This window comes from Silene latifolia, chromosome 2 (genome assembly GCF_048544455.1).
Source record: "Silene latifolia isolate original U9 population chromosome 2, ASM4854445v1, whole genome shotgun sequence".
Classification (NCBI taxonomy): Eukaryota; Viridiplantae; Streptophyta; class Magnoliopsida; order Caryophyllales; family Caryophyllaceae; genus Silene; species Silene latifolia.
In genome coordinates this window covers 189434768-189456192 of record NC_133527.1, presented here as the reverse complement: position 1 = coordinate 189456192, position 21425 = coordinate 189434768, and the positions used below count along the sequence as shown (strand labels likewise).

General features: G+C 41.2%; 1 non-coding gene across 1 annotated transcript; it reads right to left on the bottom strand.

The window, feature by feature from the left end:
* Window positions 1-626: 626 nt before the first annotated feature.
* LOC141645081 (small nucleolar RNA R71) lies at window positions 627-733 on the bottom strand. Its single transcript, XR_012544674.1, has one exon. It is a non-coding gene; the product is annotated as a small nucleolar RNA R71 (small nucleolar RNA).
* Window positions 734-21425: the final 20692 nt, after the last annotated feature.

The following is a 21425-nucleotide window of genomic DNA, read 5'->3' as shown; positions in this document are numbered from 1 at the left end:
ATATTTTGTTGTAGTTTCCTCTTATGCGCAGGTCACAGGGTGGAGAATTAGTACCATTGAACCCTGAGATTGAGAGATCCTTGCGCGAGTTGAGGCGAACACGACGAGTATTACCGACAGAGGAAGAGCTGAGTACTCTGTCAAGCTATCACGAGAACGAACTGTTCGAAGAAGACCCACAATCTTCACCCGTTTCCACTTCTTCAGCCGAGACAGTTACTTCTCCGGAAATTCCAGTCATGGCCGAGGAAGCGAGTATAGCTAGTTTTTCTGAGCCGACAGTCGACAATCTATACAAGGGGTTCGAGTTACGGGAGATGCCGGAAATTCGAACCCAAGCCTGCTTACATTACTATGGTCGAGAGAAATCGGTTTGGGGGAGCTGCAAATGAAGATGCAAAATAGACATATGGAGACCTTTATCGACTCTTTCTGCTCCATTCTCCATTCCCCCACCAGCTGGCGTGACCCAGGATCAAATCAAAGAGACCATGTTCATCTTCTCCCTTCGTGATGCTGCAAGGGAGTGGTATAGAGATCTGGACCGAGCCGCTCAGGAGATCACTGATTGGAATACATTGGCATTGGCGTTCTACAAGAAGTACTTTTCTGCTTCAAGGACGATCGCTATTAGAGCCCAAATCACGGGTTTTAAACAAGGGCCAGATGAAAATTTCCATGAGGCATGGGTCCGATTCAAGAAGTTAGTGCGAACCATACCGCACCATGGATTTGAAAAGTGGAGCTTGTGCAATCATTTTTACAATGGATTGTACGACGATCAGAGGGCCATTTTGGATGCTGCAGCCAATGGGAGATTTGCTGAAAATTTGGGAGCAACCAAGGGGTGGAAGATCATTGACGATCTAGCTACCCACAAGGCCGAGTATGGGAATTCGAGAGGGAACTAGAGGAGAGCTGCTGAATCTTCCTCTGTTGCTGCACTTGAGGCTCTCACCGCAAGATTTGACAAGTATGAGCTAGGAGGAGCCTCTAAGGGTGGGATATACCAAGTCAACGCTGTTTCAGACGGTCCCTTCCTTTGCGAAAGGTGTGGAGTAGAGGGCCATGTCTCGAAGAACTGCCCTAGTCCCTTTGAATCTTGTGCTGCCTTTCAACACTACAGGCAGAACAACACCTACTACGAGCCACCGCATCCGAATTTGAGTTGGAGAAGCCAGAATGTTTTGAATCCAACTCAACCTCCGCCACAAAGAAAGACCATATGTGCCTCCGCATCAAAAGCAACAAAGAATACCAAAAGCCTCCTTATGTGCCGCAACAGCAACAAACGCAAAATTCTGAGTTTTCCGAGCTGAAAAATCTGTTGCTAAAGGAGTCCCAAGCAAGAGAGGCCGGGATGAAGTTGCTAGAGAGCCAAATAGCTCAGTTGGCTAGTAAAAGTAACACTCGAGCTCCCGGACACTTACCCACTCAACCCGAGCAAAAGGAGACCCTACATGCCATCACCTTGAGGAGCGGGTCCACCCTTGATGGTCCTGCCATGGTCGAGAAAGCTGTTGAGAAGAATGAGGCGGATCCGAGTTCAAACAAAGTCAGAATTAATAAATCAAAAAAAAATGTCTGCTAGGTATTTCAGTCGATCGACTGAAGTACCTAGTCGATCGACTGAAATACGGGTTACAGGAGCTTCTGGAACTGTGCAACCCAGTCGATCGACTGATGAGGGTAGTCGATCGACCCATATCACTGCTGATATTGAAGAGTTTCGTCCTTTAATGCCAAATAATTTACGAGACCACTTGTTTCGGGGTACCACCGTCCCGAAAGTTTTGGGGGCAGACCCGAGTGCTGATGGGTCAGTCCCGGCTCCGAAGTTCGATCCAATGACGGTTAATGGGTCTCATTTGAGACGGTCCGAGGAGGGGTCTAGCTTCAACAAAGAAAAGGTGACGGACTTCCAGCCAAAGTCCAAGGACGCCGGCGCGCGCGAATTAGAGGAGAGGGCTAAGGTGCTCCTTACAGCCCCATATCCGGAGAGACTCGTGCCGACCAAGGAACAGGTATCCTTTAGCAAATTTGAGAAAGTTATTCGTAGCTTAAATGTTCAGGTACCCTTTCTTGAGTTAGTTAACCAAGTGCCAGCATATACTAAGTTTATGAAACAGTTGTTGTCAAAGAAAAAATCACTTGAACATGTTCATACTGTTGCGTTAACTAAAGAGTCTTGCTCCTACTTGTCTCACACTGCGCCCCATAAGTTAGAAGACCCGGGCAGTTTTTCCGTCCCTTGTAGCATAGGTACCTTTTCTATCGAAAAAGCTTTATGTGACTTGGGAGCTAGCATAAGTGTCATGCCCTTGAGTCTAGCTAGGAAGCTTAAACTGACCAGGTTTGCTATTACTGAGATGACAGTCCAGATGGCCGACCGCTCTGCGGTCGAACCCATAGGAGTCCTAGAGGACATACCCGTCCAGATAGGGAAGTTTTTCTTCCCTGTCGACTTTGTTGTCCTTGATATGCCTGAGGATGACCATATTCCCATCATTTTGGGTAGGCCATTTACGCACACCGCTATTTGGTGCGATCATCGATGTCGGTCTAGGTACCTTGACTTTCAAAGTAGGAAAGCACTCCATTGTTTTTGCCCAGCCGGCTAAGAAAAAGGACCCCATGTGGCCTGTCACCTGTAATACGGTTTCTGAAAAGAAATCGTACTTTGTGCTCCCTGAATTGCCTATCCCTATTACTACTGCTGTGTTAACCCCTCCGCCCCGAACTGGGAGCAAGAAGGAGGAAAAACTTGTTGTTTTAGACATCGCAGGAGCTGGTTTGGGGAAGGAAGAGCCGTTGGATGCTCCAGTCGCGACAGAGCAGATCGTTTCAAGAGGAGGTCTTGGATGCTTAAGCTATGGGACTGACGAGGAGGTGGAAAATGAGCCGGTTAAGGTGAAATGGGCAGATTTGGAGACTGACGATTCCGAGGAAATCCTTGATTGGGGAGATGACGAAGCTGAACAGCTGAATTCTCCAACTGTCGAAGCTAAGAAGGGTGCAACTGATAAGATGAGCACCATTGAGGCTACCTCTGGTAGCCAGAAGCCGACGAAGTGGGCCATACCGTGGTCCTTTTTGATCAACTATTAGTTGATCAAGTTCGTTATAAACTTCACTTTATTGCTTTCGAACTATTTTTTTTATTGCTTTTGTGTGCGCGAAAACTTCGCTTTTATTTTCGTTTGCTTAGGATTTTTAAGTACTTTAGACATTCTTCTGGGTTTTGCGCAATTTTGGGCGCGTACTATTGTGCATTTGCAGGTAATTAGAGCTTATTAGCTCAAATCATTGAGCAATTACGAAGAAATAAGACACTGCAGCAGTATATTCAGTCGATCGACTGGCATCAGTGGTCGATCGACTGAATTGCAGGTTTACAGGAGCTACTGTTCACGCCCACCTGGTCGATCGACTGCCTCTTTAGGTCGATCGACTACTGATGCTGCTATGTTCATTCACGACCTCTCCCCTGCTGTGTTTGGTCGATATGCGGTCCTAAGGGAGTCTTCTACTCCGCTTTATTTCCGTCAAATTGTCTATTTCTTCTATTGCCTCATTTTACGCTTCAAAATTGTTTTCTTCAGTCTCATGCGTGGTTTTTAATTGTCTTTTCAGGTCCTTATTGGTAGCACTGCTGGCTACTGAAACCTCCTAGCTCACGCTGGTTTGGGGAGGTTTCCTTTGCTGCGCTTAAAGTCTTGTGAGTTCCCAAGTCTTTACCTTATGTCTTTGTGTTTTTATTTCCCTTTTTCTCGCAAATTCCCACTTCTCTTAGCTTTCATTACATGATTTTGCACAATGGGGACATTGTGCGATTTGGTTTGGGGAAGGGTTTTGCGTCGCATATCATTTGCTTGCATTCACGTTTACTTTTTATTTTGCATTGTTTATTTCATTTCACATATTTATCAAAAATTGAAAAAAATTTGAAAAAATTCCATAAAATGCACGTTTATTTTAGCATATAGGTCGAGTCGGAACGGTAGTATTTCTATTATGATTTAGCATTTGCACCTGTTTTGCCTGAGCCTTGCTTGATTAACATGTTATTAGTAGAATCGTAAATGCATATCTACGAGTTTTCGTTACATTCTTGCTGAACTTGAGACTTGACTTTAATAATTGGCAACCTACATCATATTTCTGAGAATTAGAGCCTATAACTGGTGACATTCATGACCAGTTCATCTAGGAATGTGAGTAGTACTCCTTATGAGACATGTTTCCTTAATTTGCATAATTATGAATTTGATCTACTTAATACCTGTATGCATTCGGTTTGTGGTTAGTTGACACATGTGGTAGAGGTTTCCTTTTCTCATTTTATCCATAAACTCCACTATGCCAAAAATATCCTTTTTTGTCCTATCTACTACATACTACACATAGCCTGCCTTTGTCAAGCTAGTAGCCTAGTTTTTGGGATTGTTACTCGTTTTTGGTAGCATTTGCTCATGTTCGAGATGATGGTTGGAAAAAGAAAGAAAAAAAAAATGGAAATGATTCGAAAAAGAAAAAAAAAAAAAAAAAAAAGAGAGAAAAGTTTATGTACTGTTCAAAGCAGTCGATCGACTTCTCCTTTAGGTCGATCGACTGAGTGTCGAAGACAAAAGAAAAAAAAAAGAAAGTCAATTCGCATAACTTATCCTTATCTTTTGGCGATTTTTGCTCCCATGTTCCATTTATATCCTATGGGGAGTTTTATTGATTACTTCTATTTTAGAGATTGTGAGTTTTGTGCTTGTTATGGCACTGTTTCGTTTGATTATGAGCAAGAAGTTGGATGTTGCCATTTGGTTCCGTTTTGGTACTAGCTTGATCACCTGTACCTCCACTTTACCATAAAATGCTTTGCCCCTTCTTACCCATACCTCACACTTCCATAATTATACCTCGGCATGTGTCAATGGTCATCTGTTTGGTTGGAATGCATATGTATGGTCATAGAGGTCATCTTCATAATTTATTGCTGGCATGTTTTCATAGGTCGCAGTTAGGTGAGAGTCGCTACAAATTTATTCTTCCTATCTTACATATATTTTACCTGCGCTTATTGAGTGATTTGAGTGGCCCGTGAGAGTTCAATTTGATAAGTCTCTACAGTTAACGGTTCAGCAGTTTTCGACGACTTTATAACTCGTTTGCATGATTCACATTACTAATTGATTGTTGGTTGTGCATTAAATTGGTTTAGGCTTTACCGTTGTCAATTCGCTCTGAGATTGAACTCGTTCCATTAGGTCGTTAAGATCGAGTCTAGTTCTTGCTTGGGGACAAGCAAGGTTTGGTTTGGGGAGATTTGATGCGTGTCATTTATATGATGTTTTACATCTCTTTTTACACGCATTTCAGAGCTCATTTGTGTAATATTTGTTGCTTTTCTCCCTATTTCCGTCTACTTCTGTATTTTGTGCTTTATTGCAGAAATGTGAAGAATTCGACGGGAAATCAAGCCAAATCCGCCCCCGAGTAATCTGCATTGCAAATGACGTAAATAAATCACTTAAGGAACGAGCTTGGTGCGCGATCCAAGGCCCAAAAGACGAGTCCACGAGAATAAAGAAGTCAAGTAGCAGCTCATCCGGTCGATCGACTAGTCCCATCAGTCGATCGACCAACTATCGGATCCCAGAAGCTACTGTTGCTGAGGAGCAGTCGATCGACCAGCCTGAGTAGTCGATCGACCATATTTCTTTACCAGACGAGAATTAGAAAGTCGTGAATCTCAAGGCCCGTGAAGTTTAGGTTTTAGAAATAAGTTGTTGCGTCTATTGCTATATAACGTAACACCAACATCAAGTCTATTATTCAGAATTTTAGATCAGAGAATACATTAAGCTTCACATCACAATAGTTTCATATTATTTTCCGAGTAATTAGGGTTTGGTATATCGACTTTAGCATTGGAATTTCTGCACCTTTGTTCTTAATCTTTCCTCTGGAATTTTCGGTATTTTATTCTGCCCTAATCTTAGTTTATTGCTTCGCTTTTAATATTAGCATAGAATTGATAGTTAATGCCCCAAAACCAATTGTCATATTTCCGCTGTTATTATTTACATTAAGCATGAATACAGTAATCGTTGTTAGTTTATTTGTTGTTTTTACATTCACCATGAGTAGCTAAATAGTTAGTGCTAGGATGTAGGCGATTTATGGCTAGGCGGCACTAGATTGAACACGGATCGAACCAGCGTGTCGATCGATCGATCGACATTGTTGGTCGATCGACTGACCTTGTAAGGTTATCTTTCGTTTTAATTGTTTTTAATCTTGTATTTAACGAATCGAATGCATGCGACCAGTTAGATACCTATTTTGTGACTGACCCATTAGACCGAAAGGTAGGGTAGGTTGCTTGACCGTCAATTAATTCGACTAAACTGTGCTAAGATCGAAAGATAGGTATAGTTTAGACCATTAGTCGCTTTTCAGGACGAAAGTTAGTATTAATGACATTAGGGACCTTTAGCGAGATCGAGAGACGCTATTTGTTAGGAGTGGACCGAGAGGACCTCTTATTTCCCGCCTTACCTGTGTTTATTTCAGACCGACTTAGTTTGTTGCCGCCGAAGCTATAATGACCCGATCATCCTAGTACCCTTCTTTTATCTGTTTAAATTCGTATTTTAGTTTATTTTCCTTTTATTGCCATTAGCTATAGAACAATTCAAATCAACCCCCATAATTGTTACCTTAGACTTTCATTAGACAACTAAAGTTTACAACTGCCTCCTTGCGGATCGACCCTGTTACCACTAGCCTAGGTTAGTCTTAATAGGAATTATAAATTTTATCTTTGGTACTCACAGCGACGGGTATCAATACCCCCGCATCATTTTTGAATAATATACTCCACCTATTCATGTCATTTACATACGTTTGTTGAATTAATCAAACACATGCAAATGAAATCGAAAAAGTCATATGATCACACGATCATGATGACAATTTATTTTTAGTTATATATTCAATATAAATAATCGTATTGCTTGTGTAGTTCAACATTTAGCCCTAGGTAGTTCTGATCTCCGGTTCCGCCCATGCACTTAGGGTTGGGGTAATTTGATTTATTATGTTTGTGCTTAGTTCTAACTATTAGTAGGAGTGGAGTATAATTTTGGGTTGTTGTTGAGAATTTAAATGAGTGTTGTGTTTGAGGGTGGTTTTCAATCATCTTTTTTCTCTCTCTCCTTTTCTGCAAATCTTCTTTATAGGTAACATACATCTTTTATCATTATCTTCTTCCGTAATTTTTGATAACCAAGGCTCCCTTCAATGTTTCAGATGGAAAAAAAACTACAATAACCAAGTGCGCCTTGATGTGTTAGTTACTGCTTCTGGTTTATTCACTTCAGCAAAAAATCACTTGAGTGCTCTGAAAGAAATTGAAGTGAAGAAAGCTTCTGAACACGTTCAAAAAACTTTCTTACCGGACATGTAGAAGTGGCATATCAACAACAAAAAGACTGAAGTAGAGGAATTCATCTGAGTTTCTGCTGTGCATGATGTTCTTATTTTGCAGGATAGAGTCTTGAGGATAAAGAATGAGTTTCAAGGATGCGTTGAAATATTGCTGATGAAGACTCCTAGTCATTATGACATGTTGATCAGTATCAAGTCTGCCTATTATCATGGAGAGTATGCCTATGTTCCAAGGACTGTCGGTCAGCTAACCTGAGATCGTCTTCTGAATTTAACTCAAAGTCATGGTCATAAGATATTTCTAATCGAAGAACCACCCTTGGTTGTTCCGGTCTTGGCTGCTCCAGTTATCCAATGATGGCTATGATGGGATGAACCTAATATTAATGAGGGAGATAAGTCAACTTATGAGTTAACACAGCAATGACGACCTGAACTTTCATGTTTTTAGCAATAAATGATTGAACTATAATAGTTTAGCGATGAGGTTTTGCATAACACTTTTCGTGAGTATGCCGTTAGAAGGAGGTTCAACTTCCGTTATTTTCATATCTATGTTTCCAGTTTTTAGAATTATGTGGTTTTATTTAGGAGGAGGTTCAACTTTGATTTATGTTTGACTGTTACTCTTGTTATCTCATGCTTAATTTGTTCAAGAACTACTAAATGGTTGCCAAGATCCTTTCCACCTCCTTTCGTTTGAGCACTATGAGTTGCTTAAACAGATCTGGGGATCCACTTGGATGGGTACGGTTGCTGTACTCCCATCTCATGTTAATCAGACAATCCAAAACCAAATCCTAAAAGATCTTGGCAACCATTTAGTAGTTCTTTATTTTGGTTGATGAGGAAGTTGATGTTGCTCCAACTGCTGATGGAGGTTTGGTTGATGGGGAAATGTTGCGCCAAGTGCTGAATGTCTTGGTGAGGATGGTGGGGAAGCGCCAAGTTGTTGGAGTTGCTGTCGAGCCAGCTGGTGGGGTTTCTGATTGTGGTCTTTGCTGTTGGTATGATGATGAGTGAGGTAACCAACTGATTTATCCGTTTTATTATGTAAATAAGTGGTAGATCAGACGAACTCGTTAATTACTGATTACTCTATTCATAAATAAGGACATGATTCATGATTTGTTCTTACATACCGAGTAATTAGTTAGTGGAATAATCATCGTCTTAAAAGTTCATTAACATGGGAATATCAAATTAAGTTGAAATCAAACTAATTCGTCAATTAGAAAATGAAAGCACCTAAGTGATTAACTTTCTATTTTGAAAAAAATATTTTAGATTGAATTATTTACATAGATTAACTGTTTTTAATGAAATAACAATAAAAGGTAGAAAATGACCGGGAGAGGGGGATCGTAATAAAAAAAAAAAAAAAAAAAAACAATAATAACAATAATCGTTGCAAAACACTAACAAACGTAGTAATATTCGTGACAAAGTAATAATAAATCGTGGCAAAAGTTTAGTAAATTGTGGTCATATACATACGCCATTATTGTTATGTTTTTTTCCATTTTTTTTCCTTTGATGCTTCTTGCTTTGTTTCAACATACGTCATTATTGTTATGTTTTTTTCCAGTTTTTTGTTAATTTTATATTAATACAATGTTATTCTCATTTTTTTGAAGAAAGTCAATGGTTTAACCACCAAATAAACGTTGGTTAGTTGAACCTACTTGTGAAGCAACAAAAGCGGTTCGAACAACGCCAAAAGGAGATTTGGATTAGTACTAAATTTCAGGTTACGGAGTATGTAAATATTTATTACGGAGTATGTAAATATTTATATTAATACAATGTTATTCTCATTTTTTGAAGAATATATGGGTAATAAATTAAAGGAATGAAATTTATCACGAAGTACTAAATATTTTACTTATAAACTACAAATAATAAAATACAATAAAATAAGTATACAATTAGATCAGATGAATTAAAAATTAACTACACTAAACTAAATCAAATCCGGTATTTACTCACGTTGAACAACACTACCAATGAAAAGAAATATTTGAAAAATAACAGTAAAACACATAAAATAAAGACAGAAGTAGATAAATCAAATGGAATAAAATTTAAATTAATAAACAAACAATTCATCAAAAGATACATCATTTTTAAGCTGAAGCTACGGAAAGGTGGTGATGGGACTAGGGTTTGACTAGTCTCCTAGTCAATCCCTTAGTAAAGGGATCAACCATATTGCTTTGGAACTTCACATAGTCCAAACTGATCACTCCATTATCAAGGATTTGTCTAACTGCAGCGTGCCTGATTCGAATGTGTCGTTTCTTCGCATTATATACATTATTTTTAGCAGAACTAATAGCTCCTAGTGAATCACAATGTAAGGAAACCGGTGTTTGCCGACCTCCCCACACTGGTATATCTGCCAATAGCTTTTTCAACCAATCAGCCTCTTGTCCTGCCAACTCAAGAGCTATGAACTCCGACTCAATGGTAGAGCGTACAATACAAGTCTGTTTAGTAGACTTCCACGATATAGCACCTCCACCCATGGTGAAGACACAACCACTAGTAGAACAGATATCATCGTTACCTGAAACCCAATTTGCATCACAATATCTTTCTAACGCAACAGGTTATCTACTATAATGCAAACAAAGATCAACTGTTTCTTTTAGGTATTTTAGTAAACGACGAAGAGATTTCCAATGTTCACTACTAGGGTTATGTGTGTAACGACTCAGTCTACTAATTGCATACTCTTCTTGGAATACACTCTTACCCAAGTTTTTACATAAATGTATACTAACATCGTAGGGTGTCCTAGCAGGCGCATCATCAAAGCAGTTAAACTTTTTCAACACTTTTTCCACATAATGAGATTGACTTAAAGAAATTCCTTTAGAGTTTTGAATAACCTTAACTCTTACGATTACATCAGCTTCTCCTAAGTCCTTCATCTCAAATTGTGATGACAAAAATTCTTTGGTTTTAATTATTACCTCCAAATTATTACCAATTCTTTGGTTTTAATTATTACCTCCAAATTATTACCAAGGATTAACATGTCATCAACATAAAGGCACACAAGCACACAATCAGATTCTATAACTTTTTAATAAACACATAAATCAGAATTGTTTACCATATAGCCATCACTTACCATAGTGTTGTTAAATTTCTCATACCACTGTATAGGTGCTTGTTTTAGACCATAAAGTGATTTATTCAGTTTACACACCTTATTCTCTTGACCATTTACCACAAACCCTTCAGGTTGTGACATATAAATCTCTTCCCTTAGCTCACCATTCAAAAAGGCATTTTTGACATCCATCTAATGTATAAAAAGGTTATTAATAGCAACTAAGGCGACAAGAGTTCTAATAGTCGAAATTTTGGTCACGGGTGAATAAGTATCAAAATAATCAATATCTTTCTTTTGTGTAAAACTTCTAACCACAACTCTAGCTTTGAACTTTCTATTGTACCGTCAGGTCTCATTTTCTTTTTAAAGATCCATTTACTCGTAATGGGTTTACTACCTTTAGGTAAATTAGTCAACTCCCAAGTCTGATTAGACAAAATAGAATCAAGTTCACTTTTAATAGCATCTTTCCAAAAGTTAGCATCAATGGATTTCATTGCCTCACTATACGTTTTTTGGTCATCTTCTATTAAAAAAGCTGAAACAAATTCATCACTAGTACAAATAGTGCATCTATGTTCAAACAACAAAGTTAAAACAAAATAAGCTCCAAAGTTCTTTGGACATCTAGGTCTCTTAGTCCTTCTAGGTTCAGCAATATGATCAATAGAAGTGCTACTACTAGGATGTGAAGAGATATAATTAGATGTAACAGGTAAACTAGGAGGTGAATCAACATTCTTCTGTAATGGAAAACACATGCTCAAAAAACGCAGCATCTCTAGCCTTAGATATAGAACGATCATTCAAAGACATGAATCTATAAGCGGAACTATTTTGAGCATAACCTATAAAAAAAACATCATAGGTCTTTTGTCCAACAATAGGTCTCCTAAAGTCAGATAAACCCACTTTAGCCAAACACCCCTATACCCTTAGGTAACTCAGGTTAGGAGGATAGCCCTTCCAAATCTCATAGGGTGTCTTGTGAATTTTCTTATAAGGTACACGATTAAGAATATAACAAATGACAAGCAGAAATAATTGCTTCCCCCCCCCTCCCCCACATATTGTCAGACAGGCCAGAACTTAAAAGCATAGCATTCATCATCTTTTTTAAGGTTCTATGTTTACGTTCATCTACACCGTTAGACTGAGGTAAGTAAGGTGGACTAGTCTCATGTATTAAACCGTTAGCAACACAAAAGTCGGCTAGATAACTAGACTTATACTCGTCACCTCTATCAGACCTTACCCTTTTGATTTTTCTGTCGAGTTGATTTTCGACTTCATTTTTAAAGTTTATAAACGATTGTTCTGCTTCATCTTTAGTCTTAAGCAGATAAACACGGGTGTACCTTGAATAGTCGTCTATAAAAGTAACATAATAATTTTTACCACCTCTACTTGCAATATTTTTGAAGTCAGCTAGGTCGGTGTGAATTAGCTCAAGAAGAGTCGTATTCGTAACAGATTTACTGGGTTTCTTTGTGAATTTAGCCTCAACACAGCTAGCACATTTAGAGAATTCTTGACTCGATAAACTTGGAATTAAACTCATAATTCTAAGTTTTTAATATAGTCAACATTCACATGACCTAATCTACCATGCCAAACATCAATAGACTCAGCGATATAAGCAGAATTATATGCAATATTATTAAAAACTGAATCAGTGTTCAATACAAAAAGTCCCCTAGAAAGATAACCCTTACCCTCAAATTCCTCATTACGCGACATTACAACCTTGTCAGCCTCAAAAACAAGTTTCAAACCAGCTTTGTTCAATAAGGCACCAGACACGAGGTTTCGACGTAATGAGGGTACAAATAAAACATTAGTGAGAGCAAGTGTTTTCCCCGAGAGGAGTTTGAGAAAGATCTTGTCGTTGCATGTGATTAATGCAGATGAAGAATTACCCATGTAGACACATTCCCCATCAGCTAATTCCTCGAACTCAGCAAATAACCCCTTATCAGCACAAAGGGTGTCTGGAAGCACCAGTATCCAAGACCCATTCAGCAACATTATCCACCATATTAGCTTCCACAACCACAGTAGCAATGACATCATCAGTCACAGCAACATTGGCTTTAGCTGTTTTCTTTTCAGTGCATTGGTAGGCTTTATGACCCGTTTTTCCGCAGACATAGCAGACAATATGACCCTTAGGTTTCTGAATCTTTGCAACTGTTTTGGTATGCTTTCCTAGACCATTCTTCTTAGTAGGACCTTGGTTCTTACCCTGACCAACCTTGACCTTACCTTTACCCTTAAACTTCTCAGCATTAGATGGACCACCAGACTCAACCAGATTATGTAATACTCCGTATTTATGGTCTTGGGGGTACTCTATCGAGTAGCCCTTACTCTGTCGAGTAAGGGTATGTTGCAGAATAAAATAGTTTCTGACCTGTTGGGCACTCGATCGAGTAGTCAGGGGCACTCGATCGAGTAAGAGGGTACTCGATCGAGTACCTTGGGTACTCGATCGAGTGTCCGGTTTTACGGGGGAGTTTTCTCGGGTTTTGTTAATTACGCGATTAAGGTATTTAAACCAATTCGTCTTTGTTCTAAATCACTTTTTACAAAACCTAAAACCTGTTTAAGAGAGAAAGCAACTTGTCTTCTTCCTAATCGCATTCTTGACAATTCCCGGAGTTCAGACGGTCGGATCGTATCGTAGTTCGTGTCGTTGGATTCCTTGCGTCGAGGGTAAGCTTTTAATATAATTTATATACTGTTTTGTTAAGATTGTTGAAACCCTAATTTGGGATTTGGGGGTTGTTGTGAGCAGTATTTGAATGGTAGTCTTTATGTGTTATATGTTAGGAGGAGAATTCGTAGAAGAGGCGTTTTGAGACAGCTGTAGATACCGTCTGCGTGTTGTGCTTGCCAGGTAGGATTTTCCTACTCAGTATTAGTCCCATAATGGGATATTGGTGATGTGCTGTAGTTAGTTGATTGATATGATGATTGTAATTGTAATTGTGATTGTGATTGTGGTTGTGTTTGTGATGGTTCTCGAGATGCGTTCTCGGCTGAGTGGGGTCACTTGCGGGAGTGATCTCACGCCCTAGTTTCGCCCTTCGTGGAACCCGCCACGAAAGGGGATGTGCACATTAATGGACAGGGTTATCGCTCGTACGATGAGCGGGGCTTAGGTGGGAACGGCTGCGGTCCCCCATCTGGCGGGGTGGTCCGGTGGACGATCGATGATTGAGACGGTTGGTTGGATGTGCGTGTGTGTGTGTGGCAGTTCAGCTGTCTGTTTGTCTTATTGTTGTTATCTATTTTGATTATGTGATTAGTACTGACCCCGGTGTTGTTTTGAAAACCTGCGGTGATCCATTCGGGGATGGTGAGCAGATATTGAGCAGGTATAGAGATGATACGGGGATAGCTGGGATGGCCACGACATGACGATAGAGTCTTCCGCTGTAGTTTAGCTTTTATTTCTATTTCAGTTGAGAACAGTTAGTTTGGAATAATGTATTGTACTTTAAGTTTGGGTTTCAAGGATTGTACTTATTCATTAAATTACTTATAATAAATGTTGTTTCTGTTTTGTCTATTTGATTATCATACCTCGGGCAACCGAGATGGTGATGTCTTCATACCTGAGTGGTCCTGGTAAGGCACTCGGAGTATGGGGGTGTTACAGATTAGCTTTAACAGCAGCAACATAAGCATTCACGGGTAAAGTAATAGGTTTGTCTTTAAGACAATTTGCCTCTTCGGTCCTCATGTGTCCAACTAGTTCTTGTGCGACATCCCTCGATGAGGCATCAAAGAACTATTAAATCTAATCGAAAAATACGAGATTTTTAAAACCTTTAAAAGTTTAAAGTGTGAAATCCACCATAAGTGATCAAACGAAAAGGGAAAGTAAAATAATTAAGTTTTACAATTAAAAACAAAGTGCGTTGGGGAAAAGATATCCCACGAATAAACACAAGTCTAAAGATAGGTGAGTCTAAGAAAAAGATAACTAAAGTCCAAGGGTCAACGTTCTCGCTAGCTCACACGTCTTCCCCATAATCTCCATCACAAACTTGACATTCATGTAACATGAACGCACAGTCAGTGGGGAGTAACTCAGGGTTCTCCCAGCCACAATATGTCAAAATACAAGTAAGCAAGAACTTAATTAAACATATTGATCATACATCATACTTGAATAATAATGAACAAGGGATATAAACGATAATCATAATGAGATAGGCATATTGCATTCATAATAAGATAGGCATCGAATCATATGAAGAAGATAAACAACATATCAATTAAATAGAAAATACATGGATGTACACCATAGCCATTACTTTGAAAACTTCTTAACGTGGCTACTAATGTCGCATTCATACTTATGACTTGCATCTCACCATAAGAACGGATGGGAACATCGATCCCGACGATCATATCGCAACTAGAGGCTTGCATCTCACCACTAGTTGTAATACTCCGTATTTATGGTCTTGGGGGTACTCTATCGAGTAGCCCTTACTCTGTCGAGTAAGGGTGTGTTGCAGAATAAAATAGTTTCTGACCTGTTGGGCACTCGATCGAGTAGCTGGGGCACTCGATCGAGTAGGGGGGTACTCGATCGAGTACCTTGGGTACTCGATCGAGTGTCCGGTTTATCGGGGGTTTTTCTCGGGTTTTGTTAATTACGCGATTAAGGTATTTAAACCAATTCGTCTTTGTTCTAAATCACTTTTTACAAAACCTAAAACCTGTTTAAGAGAGAAAGCAACTTGCCTTCTTCCTAATCGCTTCTTGACAATTCCGGAGTTCGGACGGTCGGTTTGCATCGTAGTTTGTGTCGTTGGATTCCTTGCGTCGAGGGTAAGCTTTTAATGTAATTTATATCTTTGTTTTGTTAAGATTGATGAAACCCTAATTTGGGATTTGGGGGTTGTTATGAGTAGTATTTGAATGGTAGTCTTTATGTGTTATATGTTAGGAGGAGAATTCATAGAAGATGCGTTTTGAGGCAATTTTGTAGATACCGTCTGCGTGTTGTGCTTTCCGGTAGGATTTCTACTCGGTATTAGTCCCATAATGGGATATTGGTGATGTCTTTGTAGTTAGTTGTTTGATATGATGATTGTAATTGTGTTTGCGATTGTGGTTGTGTTCGTTGATGGTTCTCGAGATGCGTTCTCGGTTGAGTGGGGTCACTTGCGGGAGTGATCTCACGCCCTAGTTTCGCCCTTCGTGGAACCCGCCACGAAAGGGGATGTGCACATTAATGGACGGGGTTATCGCTCGTACGATGAGCGGGGCTTAGGTGGGAACGGCTGCGGTCCCCCACCGGGCGGTGTGTAATACTCCGTATTTATGTGTCTTGGGGTACTCTATCGAGTAGCCCTTACTCTGTCGTAGGGGTGTATCGCGAGAATAAAATAGTTTCGACTGTTGGGCACTCGATCGAGTAGGCAGGGTACTCGATCGAGTAGGGGGTACTCGATCGAGTACCTTGGGTACTCGATCGAGTGTCCCAGGTTTATCGGGGTTTTTCTCGGGTTTTGTTAATTACGCGATTAAGGTATATAAACATATTCGTCTTTATTCTAAAACACTTTTGCCAAAACCTAAAACCTGTTTAAGAGAGAAAGCGTTGGTCCTTCTTCCTAATCGCGTTCTTGACAATTCCGAGATCGACGGTCGGTTTGCATCGTAGTTTGTGTCGTTGGATTCCTTGCGTCAAGGGTAAGCTTCTAGCATAATTTTTATAACGTTTTGTTGAGATTAGTGAAACCCTAATTTAGTAATTGGGGGTTTTTATGAATAAGTGATTGAATAGTAGTATTCATGTGTATATGTTAGGAGGAGAGTTCATAGAAGAGGCGTTTTGAGACAAATTTGTAGATACCGTCCTTGCCTTGTGTGCTTTCCGGTAGGATTTCTACTCGGTATTAGTCCCATAATGGGATATTGGTGATGTCTTTGTAGTTAGTTAACTGATTTGATGATTGTAATTGTGTTTGTGATTGTGGTTGTGTTGTTGATGGTTCTCGAGATGCGTTCTCGGCTGAGTGGGGTCACTTGCGGGAGTGATCTCACGCCCTAGTTTCGCCCTTAGTGGAACCCGCCACGAAAGGGGATGTGCACATTAATGGACGGGGTTATCGCTCGTACGATGAGCGGGGCTTAGGTGGGAACGGCAGCGGTCCCCCACTGGCGGGGCTGGTCCAAAGGACGATCGATGATTGAGACGGTTGGTTGGATGTGTGTGTGTGTGTGGCGGTTAATTTGTCTGTTTGTCTTATTATTGTTATCTGTTTTGATTGTGTGATTAGTCTCGACCCGGTGTTGTTTTGTAAACTGCGGTGATCCATTCGGGGATGGTGAGCGATATCGAGCGTATAGAGATGATACGGGATAGGCGGGATGGCCACGACGTGACGATAGAGTCTTCCGCTGTAGTTTAGCTTTTATTTACATTTCGGTTTGAGTAGACAGTTTGGATAATGTATCTTACTATCGATTTGGGTTTCAAGGATTGTATTCATTCATTAAACGATTAATAATAATGTTGTTTCTTTATCGCTGTTGTTTGATTATCATACCTCGGGCAACCGAGATGGTGATGTCTCCATACCTGAGTGGTCCTGGTAAGGCACTCGGAGTATGGGGGTGTTACAAATGGTATCAGAGCGACGATCCTGAAACCTGTAACCAATGAACTTAATGAACGTAGAGAGTCAATTAAAATGAACCCGGGGTAAAAGTTGTAGGAGCTAGTGCAAAGGCTTGGGAGACGTCCTAAAGTCGCAAGGGTCGCCCTACAACTTTGAACCGGTCACGTGGGGAAAATGTGTTTGAGTCATGTATGTGCTTAGTAACTTGTGCAATAAAGTGATGAAGTGTGTTGAATGTTTGGTGTTGAAATAGGAAGTTGAGCATGTGAAAGAAAATGATATGTGAACATGTTAATGAAATGATAACATGTTGGATGTTTATAATGTGGCTTTAATAGCATGATAAATTGATTTTGTTGATTAGTAGAATAGATGCGTAGCCTATTTGTTAGAATATAATGAGGTTTGATAAAGTTGGCATGTTAGTATACGAATGACATGCGGGTAGCTTGTACGTATTGGGGGTACTTGATCGAGTGAGACTGACTCGATCGGGTAGGTTTTTGGCGATTTTGAGTCCAGAAACGAGTTTTGGGGCACTCGATCGAGTAACTAGGGTACTCGATCGAGTAGAAATCACTCGATCGAGTAGCCTAGATACTCGATCGAGTGGGTTAGAGATCAGAAGGTCTGTTTAGTTCTGGAGTTTGGGTACTCGATCGAGTACATAGTGGCACTCGATCGAGTAGCCGGTTACTCGATCGAGTGGGTTTGGATACTCGATCGAGTAGGTCTTTGGGCAACGCGTGTTCGTGTTTTGAAGTTTAGTACGCGTGTTTATGTTTATCCCTTTCTTCTATAGCTTCAAGATGCCGCCCAAGAGAAATGCCTTGTACGCGAGAGCTGAGCTTATGACTACGGATGACATCGTTAAGATGTTGGAACACCAAGACGCTCTTACTGAGACCCTGAAGAGAGTGCATGAGGACAAGGATAAGAGTAAGGAGAAGGAGGTTGACCATGCTAAAGTCAGCCTCTATATCGCGAGGTTTAACCCGAAGGAGTACAAGGGGGTTGAGGAGCCTAACCACCTTGATAGTTGGCTGAGGGAGATGGAGAACATACTAGATTTAGTTCGTTGTCCCGATGAGATGAGGGTGGATCAAGCTGCATTTTATCGAGGGAGGCCGCTGGCAAGTGGTGGGACTCGGTGAAAGTGAGTGCCAAGGAGTTATATACCAACCAGGGGTTACCTGCTATACCTTGGGAGGAGTTTCGTAGGGTCGTGAGGAAGGAGTTCGTGCGAACATGTGAGGAGTAAGTTGAGGGAGGAGTTCGACAAGTTTAAGATGACGGCCGAGATGTCGTGGCTGAGTACTACAGGCGGTTCAATGAGAAATCCAGATATCTTTGAGGACATGGGTTTGAGTGAGGAGAATCTTGCTTTGAGGTTTGAGAGAGGGCTAACCACGACAATTATGGATAAGTTACCCGTGGGAGTCCTTACGATGTGAAGGAAGCATATGAGAGGGCCGGGAGAGCTGAGAGGCTAGTGGAGATGGCTAAGGAGAGGTTAGGTGGAGAGAAGAGGAAGTCGGAGAGCGAGGGTGGTGGCCAATCTAATTTCAAGAAAGGCAACCACAATCAATCTAAGGGGTTTTCTTAAGGGTCCGGGTTTAGTCTTTGGAGCATCCTTTGGGAGAGGTCGTGGAAGTGTGAGCAACGGGGGAGTGACTGCTTCGGTTGTGGTGGTGTAGGCCACAAGAGACATGAGTGCACAAGTGCACCGGGATCTTTCCGGAGACTGCGCGAGCTTCGCGAGCAACAGACCGGCGGGATCATGGCCAAACCGTGGAGGTCGAGCTACCGAGTGGAGGCAACCGCAACGGCGGTAATTCTTATCAGAAGACACCGATGAACAACAACAACAATCAAGGGTCGGGTGCTAAGCCGACCGCATCAACCAAGATCTTGTCCGGGGAGGTGGGCGGAAGTCAAGTGGCAAGTCAAGTTCATGATGGACAAGAAAGCGGTGAGGAGGACGAGCACGTTATCACCGGTACATTTCTTGTTAATGGCGTTCCTACGTTTGTTTTGTTTGATTCGGGGCTTCTCGATCGTTTGTGTCTTCGAGTCATGTAAAGCAGTTGGGTTTGAGGGTATATGAGTCTGTTAGGGAGAAAGTTTTCATACCTTCAGGTGAGTCTGTATCGTGTGGGAGGTTGTTTAGGGATGTGTCCTTGATAGTTGGGCAAGTTGATTTCCCTGTAGACTTGCTAGAGTTTCCTTTTAATGGTTTTGAGATGATAGTTGGGATGGATTGGTTGGGAAAGTATAAAGCTAAGATAGACTGTCATCAAAAGAAAGTGTCCCTACGAGGTCCTAAGGGAGTTAGTGTGTCTTACCGTGGGTTTCTAGTCAAACCCAAAGTTAAGTTGATTGCAGCTGTCGCTTTGAAGTCGTATCTGAGGAAGGGATGTCCTCTGCTGTTGTGCCATGTGAGAGATGACCGGATAGAGAGCCCGGCAATTGAGGAGATACCAGTGGTGGGAGAGTATGCAGATGTCTTTCCAGAGGAAATTCCGGGGTTGCCACCGCAGAGGGAGATAGATTTCACCGTTGAGTTGAAGCCAGGGACGGGGCCAATCTCTAAGGCACCGCATCGTATGGGTCCTAAGGAGATGGAGGAGCTTAGGAAGCGATTGGATGAGTTGATAGAGAAGGGATACATTAGACCAAGTGTATCGCCTTGGGAGCACCCCGATTCTTTTCGTGAAGAAGAAAGATGGGAGTTTGAGGTCGTGCATAGATTACCGGAGTCGAACCGTGTGACGATAAAGAACAAGTATCCTTTGCCAAGGATAGATGACCTGTTTGATCAGTTGAGTGGTGCAACGGTCTTTTCTAAGATCGATTTGAGGTCAGGGTACCATCAGGTGAAGATTAGAGATGTGGACATACCGAAGACAGCCTTCACGTCGAGGTATGGCCATTATGAGTATGTGGTGATGCCGTTTGGGTTGTCCAATGCGCCGGCAGTGTTTATGGATTTGATGAATAGGATCTTTAGACAGTTCTTGGACCAGTTCATGGTAGTGTTTATCGATGATATCTTAGTCTACTCAAAGACTAAGGAGGAGCATGAGGAGCATCTGAGGATCGTGTTGCAGACGTTGAGAGATCATGAGTTGTATGCTAAGTTGTCTAAGTGTGAGTTTTGGTTAGAGAAAGTTGCTTTTCTGGGGCATGTAATCTCTAAGGATGGGGTAGGCTGTGGATCCTGCGAAGATTGAGGCGTGTGACAAGGTGGGAAGCACCGAAGAATGTTCTTGAGGTGAGGAGTTTCTTGGGTTTAGCTGGATACTATAGGCGGTTCGTGAAAGATTTCTCCAAGATAGCTAGACCGATGACGGCGTTGATGAGGAAAGAGAACAGGTTTCGTTGGGATGAGAGTTGTGAGAAGGCGTTCCAAACATTAAAGGAGCGTTTGACCACGCTCTGTCCTAGCATTACTGAAGGAAGCGAGAATTTCGAGGTTTATACAGATGCCTCGAAGAATGGGTTGGGGTGTGTGTTGATGCAGAATGGTAAAGTGATTGCCTATGCTTCTAGGCAGTTGAAGCCTTATGAGGAGAACTACCCTACTCATGATCTGGAGTTGGGTGCAGTGGTGTTTGCTCTCAAGATTTGGAGACATTACCTTTATGGAGCAATCTTTAAGGTATTTTCTGATCACAAGAGTCTCAAGTACATCTTCACGCAGAAAGAGTTGAACATGAGACAGAGGAGGTGGATGGAGTTGATTGGCGATTATGACATGGAAATCATCTACCATGAAGGGAAAGCCAACGTTGTAGCTGATGCTTTGAGTAGAAAGAGTGTACATTCTTTGTGTACAGCTCTATCTTTGATGAGGCTGAGAAATGAGGTAGCGAGATTCGGGATACATATGATGCAGAAAGGAGATGCCATGGGTGATATGACAGTACACATGGAGTTTTATGATGATATTCGAGGTAAGCAGGCTTTGGATCCTAAGATAGTGGAGTGGAGAGCTGGAGTAGAGAAAGGGACGGTGTCCCGGTTTTCCATCCATACAGATGGTAGTTTGAGGTTTGATGGTAGGTGGTGTGTGCCTAATGACGAGGAGTTGAAAAAGACAATCATGACAGAAGCGCATTGCACACCATATTCAGTTCATCCGGGTGGTGACAAGCTTTACAAAGATTTGAAGAAAACGTTTTGGTGGCCTGGGATGAAGAAAGAGACAG